Raw genomic sequence first — 9,525 nt, forward strand, 5'->3', positions numbered from 1 at the left:
TATATATATATATATATATATATATATATATATATATATATATATATATATATATATATATATATATATATATATATATATACATACATGTGACTACACATACTACACTTACACATGCAGAGATACGTTCAGTAAGATACATATGTAGAAGTTTCACAAAATATGGAACAGCCACTATGCCTACATTTCACACCTGAACAACTGGACACTGTATGGGTCACCCATACAAAGGACAATCATTGCCTGCAACATATACCCACAGAGAGGTCATAGGAAAAAACACCACACACAGGTTTGCAGGAATGGGAAACCTTTATTTGTGTACTATTATAGTTCTATATACAATTGATAATGTAATTGGGATGGTCTTCACAGACATGGTCTGTGTGGGAGGTCACATCTGCTATCCATATGTGTGCCATTGGCTACTGACAGACATCCTAAGGACATCATAGTAAAGTAACGCTGTTAGCATGTACTGCCCCTGTTGACTGCAGCAGAGATATTGGCCAATATGTGTAGATATTCTGACACACTCTGTACAGTCCAAAGGTATACACAGAACCCCTTAGTGCAAAGCACGTGTACCATGCCTGACAATGTGGATGTTAACAGCCATGTAAATGGGTATAACACATAACGACTGGTATACATATGCCAACATAGGTTATGCATTCACACACCCCTGTCTGGCTTGACATGTAATAACCACTGGTACAGGGGTGCCATGGCCACATACTACCCACTAGATATTGATATACATCTGTACAGCATCCCACTGCTCTGTCTGACATACATGACTATTAAGGGAGGTCCGGCAGCAGTACATCTGGAAAGTATCTGCACATGACATCTTACTGGGTAAATACACTAAGCTGCTAGGCATTTAACAATGCACTGTGCAGGTTACAGGCATACTGGCTCAACACTGGCCTACATCTCCTATAGGGGAATGCACATGTACCTGCATATATAGCAGGCTGTACAGGCATGTCACAGCACAGGGCAAGATTCACCTGTGTGAAAGTGCATAACCACAACCAATGAGAACACAGCCACAGCCACGTATGGGAAGCTAGCATAATATTACAGTATATGGACTATCTGTTCAACACCATCCTCATATGTGCCACTCACACACTAACCCTACATATACTGGGCCGCTACACAGTTTGGTCTGATGGCTGACTGTGGTATGGGACATGTGTGTGTATGGCCCTACAAACTTTTAAGCCAATATGGTAACATACAGTGGAGCAGCATGTAACATCAGATAAGACGGGACCTTGGACGATGACAACTAACACAGTCTGTACACAAGCCAAGGCACATATTAACAATACACAAACTGTCAACATTCACCATAAGTACACAGACCTCAGTATGTCCAGGTTATGTCATCAAATATAAACCCTACTGTACATAACATGTGTAGCAGTCTGATATCTCACTGGCTTGTTTTCAGATATGATGACACTAATTATGGTGTACAGCACATATGCACCTCTTAATGCATGACATATGTACAAAGTTTCACTGAGTTGTGGCTGGAAGCACATACACAAGGCCTATAGTGACACGTTGCTGTGATAACATTTACTGTTGTAACAGGGTTTGTTGCAACATATGTCTTATGAGGGATATGAAGTCAGTAACTATCATGGCTTTCACCATCTACAGATTGCAATCCTCACACTGCATTCTGCAGTTCACAGATACATGTTCTGTGGGTAACACATGACACCAAAGGCACCACACACTGCCCAGTCTGCAGATGACCCTACAGAGGGGGAGTCCTCATAAACATGCAACTGACATGGCAGGTATTAATACATGTAGGACAGCCATACCCACACACACCCTGTTAAACCAACATTACTCTGAATGCAATATAGCAGCTCTTACAGTCTGTAATCAGGTCAGGCACATCCCCCTGCTATGTGTTGGCCTGTTTCCACAGTGTATGTTGTCAGAAGTAAATCCCCACTCCATCTGAGATGCTGTTTGCTAAGCAACAGAATGAGTTCCTGCTCACAGTGAATGAAAAGGACCAACACAAACGTGATGTTCCTAGATATTGGAGTGTGTTTCCATGCAATTGGCTATGGGAATTTTACCACAGCTGTTCCACATGCAATCAGCTAGGAGAGGGCTGCAATTTGTGCAGAAGCCATCAGCTGATCATGAGCATTACCTAAAATACACATGCTGTTGCCTAAAAAAAGCAGGTATAGGTCTCCACATCCACCAGTGAGGGAGTGAGAGAGGCAGACAACCGCAAAAGTCTGTTTAAGCGAATACGTAAACATCGACACATATTGCGTGAACAGCGAATACACCGAATGCCCGAAACCACGAAATTCAAAATCTTGAATCGGCATAGTTGGCCCTTCTGCGCTATAGTGCCATATGATAAGTGTGCGATAGTTACGGACCTTAGGGTTAGGATGCGGGTTAAGGTAAGTGCATAGATAGTAATGTATGCAAGGTTTAGTGTAAGGTTAGAAGTAGGGTTTTGTTAAGTGTATGTGTGTGGATTATTTATTTTGTTTGTGTATAGCTCATTAAGGTAAGTGTGCGATAGTTACGGACCTTAGGGTTAGGGTGCGGGTTAAGGTAGTTAAGGTAAGTGCATAGATAGTAATTTATGTAAGGTTTAGTGTAGGGTTAAAAGTAGGATTTCAGTTAGTGTATGTACATGGTCTATTTATTTTGCTTGGGTGGGTAGTATGTAGTGAGTGGTGGGGTTGGCGGACTATGCCAATTCAAGATTTAGAATTTTGCAGTTCCGGGCATTTGGTGTATTCGTGGTTCATGCAATATGTGTCGACGTTTATGTATTCGCTTAAATGGGCTTTTGCAGTTCTAATATAGACCCATCGACAAGTCAGGGAGGGGTGGGAGAGTAAAACCTAACCATGTTTGTGTCACACACCTACCAACACAGGGTTTCAAACCCCTGATGACTGTGGAGTGCTATCACAGTCATATGCAGTTGTTGGATGCACCACACAGGTTACTTGTTGTGGAGTCCGCAGAACATATATGTGATGGTGATGACATCTGCAACAGGGATATGGTAGGTATGCGGTAGGTGATGTACACATGCCTGTCCACATGAACAGGTGCGAGCGTCAAAACAGCCACATTCTCACAGGGACGCACACACATTGACACACTTGGCAGGGCTAGGGATACAGCTCATCACTAGTGTGATTGCCACAACACATTATTGTGCAGGTATCACGGGCACCACACGGGTCATACGGAGGTTATATGGGCAAAGGGTATTGGGAGGTGTCTGACATCAGACAGCATGCTTCAGTATGCCACTGGGGGTTGTAGTGAGTGTGGATGTGATCATACACATCATACAACACACACACACAAACACACAGAGTGCCAGCACTGGCATGCATGGGTGCATTTCTGCATGTGCCAGATGGCTATACAAGGCTAGTTGATGGCTACACCTTGGCATCAGGTCACATGACAATGGTCTGCATTTTGGCTCAGGCCTGTGGTTTCTGCATTTGCCCATACAGGTGGGTATTGTATCCACCATCCAGTCACCTGGGTGACTATTGCGTGTGGCCAATGCTGTGCATTACTTGCCATGTATGTGTTCCCTAGTCCATGACATGGATGGTGTCTGGGATGTGCACACCTCCCACATGCATGTACAGTGACATGTGTAACTGTTCCTGGGGTGTCAGGCCCATGTTGTGTACACAGATTATCATCAGATGTGCCAGTCATAGCCACCTGTGGCAGGAACTGGTAATGGAAAGCAGGTTAACCATGCACCTACATTGATAGCATGCTAATGGCATTCCCTGGTATCAGTGGCATCTGTCCATACAGGGCATGTTTTCAGGCATGGTATGTCCTTTGTGAGTCACATGTGATGGAACCACAGGTGTTGTAGGTGTCCAGTGAGGAACATAGGGAAGGTGCACTGTCTGCGTGTATGTGCATATTGGACAAATGGACAGGGTGCCATTCTCTCTGTAGGCTACTGCAATCACTCCATAGTTACTATCAGTCACCAATATGCAGTGTACTACACGCATATTGGCTGCTGCCTTAGCATGTGTGTGTGTGTGTGTGTGTGTGTGTGTGTGTGTGTGTGTGTGTGTGTGTGTGTGTATGTGACATGGGTTGAGAGTGTGCTCTCGGTAATACTGGAGTTGCTAACTGTGATTGCCTTACCGTGATGTCACATGTATGGGTATGGATTTGAACCCCAGCCTCTCGGCTATTTTACATCTGTTATCCCTGTACAGTGGACGTTGTGATATAGGGCCACCATAAAAGACATTTGCAAAATCCACCCCCCCCCTATGAGCCCAGGTGTCTCACACAAACAGCACTATGCAGTTATAGTACGTGCCACAGAGATTACTGAAGTATTCCTCCCCCCCTCACACAGACACACACACACACACACACACACACACACACACACACACACACACACACACACAGTTATAGTACATGCCACAGAGATTACTGGAGTACTCCTTCCCCCCACACACACACTTTTATAGTACGCACCACAGAGATTAGTGGAGTACTCCTTCCCTACGCGCGTGCACGCACACACACACACACACACACACACACACACACACACACACACACCTGTCATGTTTTAGAGTTGAACCCCTACCTAACCAGTTTATTACACTACAGCACTACGCAGTCATAGTACGCGTCACAGAGATTACTGGAGTACTCCTTCGTTAAAGGTGTATTTCACATTGGATGACATCAGCAGGACTGGCAAAGTAGGCCATTGGACATGTACTGAGTGTGACTAGCCTAAAATGCATTGCTCCCCACACAAACATTGAAACACACACAAAACATCCGCAACCAACATGTGTGGGTATAGAACCCCTAACAGTGGTCTATATCACACTACAGCAGTACACAGTTATGGCACACGCTACGGAGATTATTGGTCTGCATCCTTCCCAGAGGTGAATTTCTAGGTGGATGACATCAGCAGCCTTGCCAAATTAGAGCATACAAATTGTATGGAGTGTGACTGCCCTAAAAAGCATTGTTCTCTACACAGACAGATACACACCCTTGCCATGTCTGGGAGTAGAACAGCTACCTACTTAAGTTATCACACTAAAGCAGTATTCAGTTACAGGACGAGCTATTGAGATTACTGGGCTGCAGTTTCTCAGAGGTGTATTTCTACGTGGATGACATCAGCAGCCTTGCCAAAGATGAGCATTTGAATTGTAGGAAGTGTGACTACCCTAAAAAGCATTGCTCTCTACAGAGACAGACACACAAAGTTGCCATGTCAGGGAATTGAACTCCTACCTAACTATTTTATCACACTACAGCAGTATGCAGTTATGGAATGTGCCACAGAGTTTACTGGGATACAAACTTTCCAGGGATGTATTTCTAGGTGGATGACATCAGCAGCCTTATCACAGTAGAGCATTTCAATTGCAGGGAGTGTGACCACCCTAAAAAGTATTGCTTTCTACACAAACAGAGTCAGACAGACACACACAGTTGCCAAGGCTGGGGTTAGAACTCCTACCTAACTAATTTATCACACTACAGCATTATGCAGTCATGGGATGCACCACAAAGATTACTGGGATACAACACTCCCAAAGGTGTATTTCACAGTAGATGACCTCAGCAGGCTTGTCAAAGTGGGGCTATGGGGAGGGCAGTGTTTGTGCATGGGCCATAACCCATTCATCTAGGGGTTGACACACCACATGCGGGCACAAACTGGGTCATATTCCACAGGTATGTGTATACAGCTGCTAGATGACTACTTCCTTGAACAGTCATGTTGCACAGCTGGCACCTGCACCACATACTCTGTAATGCTGACAGATACCAATGGCTAGTATCTGCAGTGTGTGACATCAGACCCTCATGTGGTTGTGGTCCTTTGGCTGTGTGCTGGCTGGGAAAGCCCTGAATGAGTCCTTGTCACAGTCACCCTCTTCCACACATTTATGTATGTCTACCTTTAGCATATTATAGTGTGTCATCCTTACATATATGCCTGTATTCCTATCCACTGTGTGTGCAAAGCATGTGTAGTGCATACTGAGGAGTGTCTGCACTAACATCTGCAGATGCCAGATGTGTCTGATCCACTGGTGTTTGCAGACATGGCCTTCTAAGTGTGTGAGCATGCCCAGTATGACCTTTCAGTATGTTGTTGACTGACATTGTCTTCATTACTCTGTGTCTGCGCATGCCCAGTATGGCCGTCTGTTTTGAATGTGTGTGTATCGGGTCCAGGTAGTTTGTACTGCAGTGCTGACCTTTCTGTTGTACACCTACAGGTAGCATAGTGTCTCTGCAGGGTATCCGTCGATCATTTGGCATGGACTGTTACTACATTTCTGCATAGGATGGGGGGCACACCTGACTATTTCTACATTTCTACACAGGATTGTGGGGGGGCACACCTGACTGTTATTATATTTCTACATAGGATGGGGGCGGCACACCTATTTCTACATTTCTACACAGGATTGTGGGGGGGCACACATGACTGTTACTATATTTCTACATGAGGTGGGGGTGGGCACACCTGACTATTTCTACATTTCTACACAGGATTGTGGGGAAGGCACATCTGACTGTTGCTATATTTCTACGTAGGATGTGGGGCACACCTGACTATTTCTACATTTCTACACAGGATTGGGGGGCACACCTGACTTTTACTATATTTCTATGTAGGATGGGGGGGGCAAACCTGACACTTGTACATATTGCTAGGACTGTAGTGGTATGTTGAGTACTCCATTTCAGTCTGTAGTATTACCTATTGTGCTGGCTAGATGCATGCAAGTGTACTACAGATCTTAGCTTTTAATTACTACATATTAGTTTCTGACTTCCTACCCTTCAGAACTGACATCCCACTGCCTGACCTGCTGTAGTCTGTCTATGTAGGCCAGGGGACGGTTACCCACAGGCCTCATTTAGAGGCCATAGCACAGCCTTTGTTTGTGTTTGGCTACACCTGTTCTATTGGCTGTGACTGTTTTTGGGTATGTAACCCCCCCCCGACTGGCATGTGTGAGTCACTTACCTTGTGGGTGTCCCAGTATTGAGGGTGGTGCTGCAGGGCTGCCTATGTCGGATGCATATAGTACACTCCCAACACATGGTTAGGCACAAGTAGTGTAATGTTTGGCATCCCTTTTACTGTATGTGAGAGTCGGAGAGAGGTGTTATTCCCTGTGTTAGTGTATGTGCTATGCGTTGCCTCTTTGCCAAGGCCAGGGCATACTGGGCACGCCTCCTTCTGCCTACTTGGGGCAGGCTCAGGTTGTTCCTCCTCCGAGTCACTCTGTGCCTGTGCAGGTCTTGGCAATGGTGGGGGACTGTGTGGCCCTGCCCCATGCTGTTCCTGCAGCAGCTGTTTCCACAGGTTCATATTGTGTAGCATAGCACATACAAGGACAATTTGGGTACATGTAGCTGGTGAGTATTGCAAGGCTCCACAGGATGTGTCCAGGCACTGGCACTGTGACTTGAGCATCACAAACACATGCTCTACTATAATTCTGGTCTGAGCATGTGCCTCATTGTGGAGTTCTTGTTTGAGCGTGTGTGCATTTCTGATGGGTGTCATCAGCCATGGCTTCAGTGCATATCCAGCATCCCCCACTAGGTGACCATGGGGATGTCCCCTTTGGCAAATCTCTGGTGCAGCTGCGTCAGATGCCAGATGTGGGAATCCTGATAGCTTCCAGGGTAGCCAGCACACACATTCATTATTATGCCCTGGACATCACACAAGACCTGGCAATTGATGAAGGAGAAGCCCTTGCCATTGATGTAGACCCTACCGCACTCACCGGGTGGTGCTTTGATGTATATGTGCATGCAGTCTATAGCACCCACTACCTTAGGGTATTCTGCTATTTGGTGGAACAGTTGTATATTGCTGGCCAATGCCTCACAAGTGTTGTGGAAATATATGTGCTCACCGACATGTGCTGACATGGCATCCAGGAACTGGTGGAGTACCCTGGATGCTGATGCCTGTAACATCCCCATTATATCCCCAGTTGGCCTTTGGAAGGTACCTGTAGCTAGTATTCTTAGGACTACACATACCTTGGTATCAACTGGGATGGGTTCCCCTCTGTTAGTTCTGTGTGTCAGGTGTGGCCGGCACAGCTCAACAATTTGCTGTAGGAGGTCCCTGTTCACCCTACAGCGCTCCATTATCTCCAGCTCATGTAGCCTCTGGTAGGTTACCCTAGGTCTGTAGACTCTTCTCCATCTCCTCACTGTGGGTTGGTCGACAGCATTCACATCCTCACCACCCTCACCCTCTTCCACTAGTTGTGTGATAGCTATTGCAGCCCCTATCATTTTGCTGTTCTGAGTGTTAAAAGTTCCCCATTTGTTCACACTGGTGATGTGGAGTATGGGAAAAAACAGAGGAGAAGGTTTTTGCTTAGTTTATAGTAGTGTTCTGGGCTGGGCTGGTCTGCTGCCTGTGTAATTGGTTGATTCTGATACATTTTCACCTGCCAGCTAAGCTAGTTCTCCTTGATTACCTTCCTACTGCTGTTTTCCCTTCCCATTGCCTACCTGTTTAACCCTGTGTGTGCGCCGCACAGAGTGCTCAAATGTGCACACTGCTGCTATTTCCTGGTTTAACTTTTTTTTCTTCCTGTAAAACCAGGTGCATGGTGTGCACACCCGCTTAGACTTTGTAAAGGGTGCTAGGCAGGTTTAGACACACAACCCTAGCTTAGCTGTGCTAAGCTAGGAGCAAACCCGAGCCACAGGGCTCCAATCTGCTTATAGTATACCTGGCACACCCCCTAATGATGTCACCTAACTCCTAGGCTTGCACCAAGCTATTCCTACTCTTACACTGTTGGGACCTGACTCACATGCTGTGGAAAACTGGGATTCACTATCTTTCCCCTTATTTGCATAGGATTGCCTGCTTGTGCATAGTTACATGTCTCACACTGAGCCTCCCCCCCTTAGCAACCACTATTCTCTGGCCAGGTTGTCCTCTATCTGCCATTGACTTGCATGGCAGAATAGTGATTTTAGTTAGACTGCTTATTTTAGGTTTATTTTATTATTTTCCTCTCAATCCTGTTTGCGTGCCGCTACCCTACGCTTAAACAGCTGAGATCGGCTTAAAAAAATAAAAGTTGATTTTTGTATTTATTTTTTGTTTGCAATGCCAATGGCCTTATATTTAGCCATTGGCATGCTTACTACATGATATGCAGCCTTTATTTCGGGCTGTCACAGCTCCGTTTTGGATTTTGCAGAAATGCACTCGGTTACTAACTGAGTACATTTCTGCAGATAGCACTAGTCTTGCACGGACTGTTGCAAGCTTCCTGGATTGCAAAATCACCTAATTTGCATGTATTTCACCTGAAAATGGGGTGATTTGCATACCAGGGCTTAGTCCGTGCAAGATTAGTGCAGGAGCGCTCGTGCATGCCCCTGCAGGCTGTTCCTGGATTGCAC

The sequence above is a fragment of the Protopterus annectens genome, chromosome 3.part0, assembly GCF_019279795.1.
Source record: "Protopterus annectens isolate FY-2018-M chromosome 3.part0, PAN1.0, whole genome shotgun sequence".
Lineage (NCBI taxonomy): Eukaryota > Metazoa > Chordata > Ceratodontiformes > Protopteridae > Protopterus > Protopterus annectens.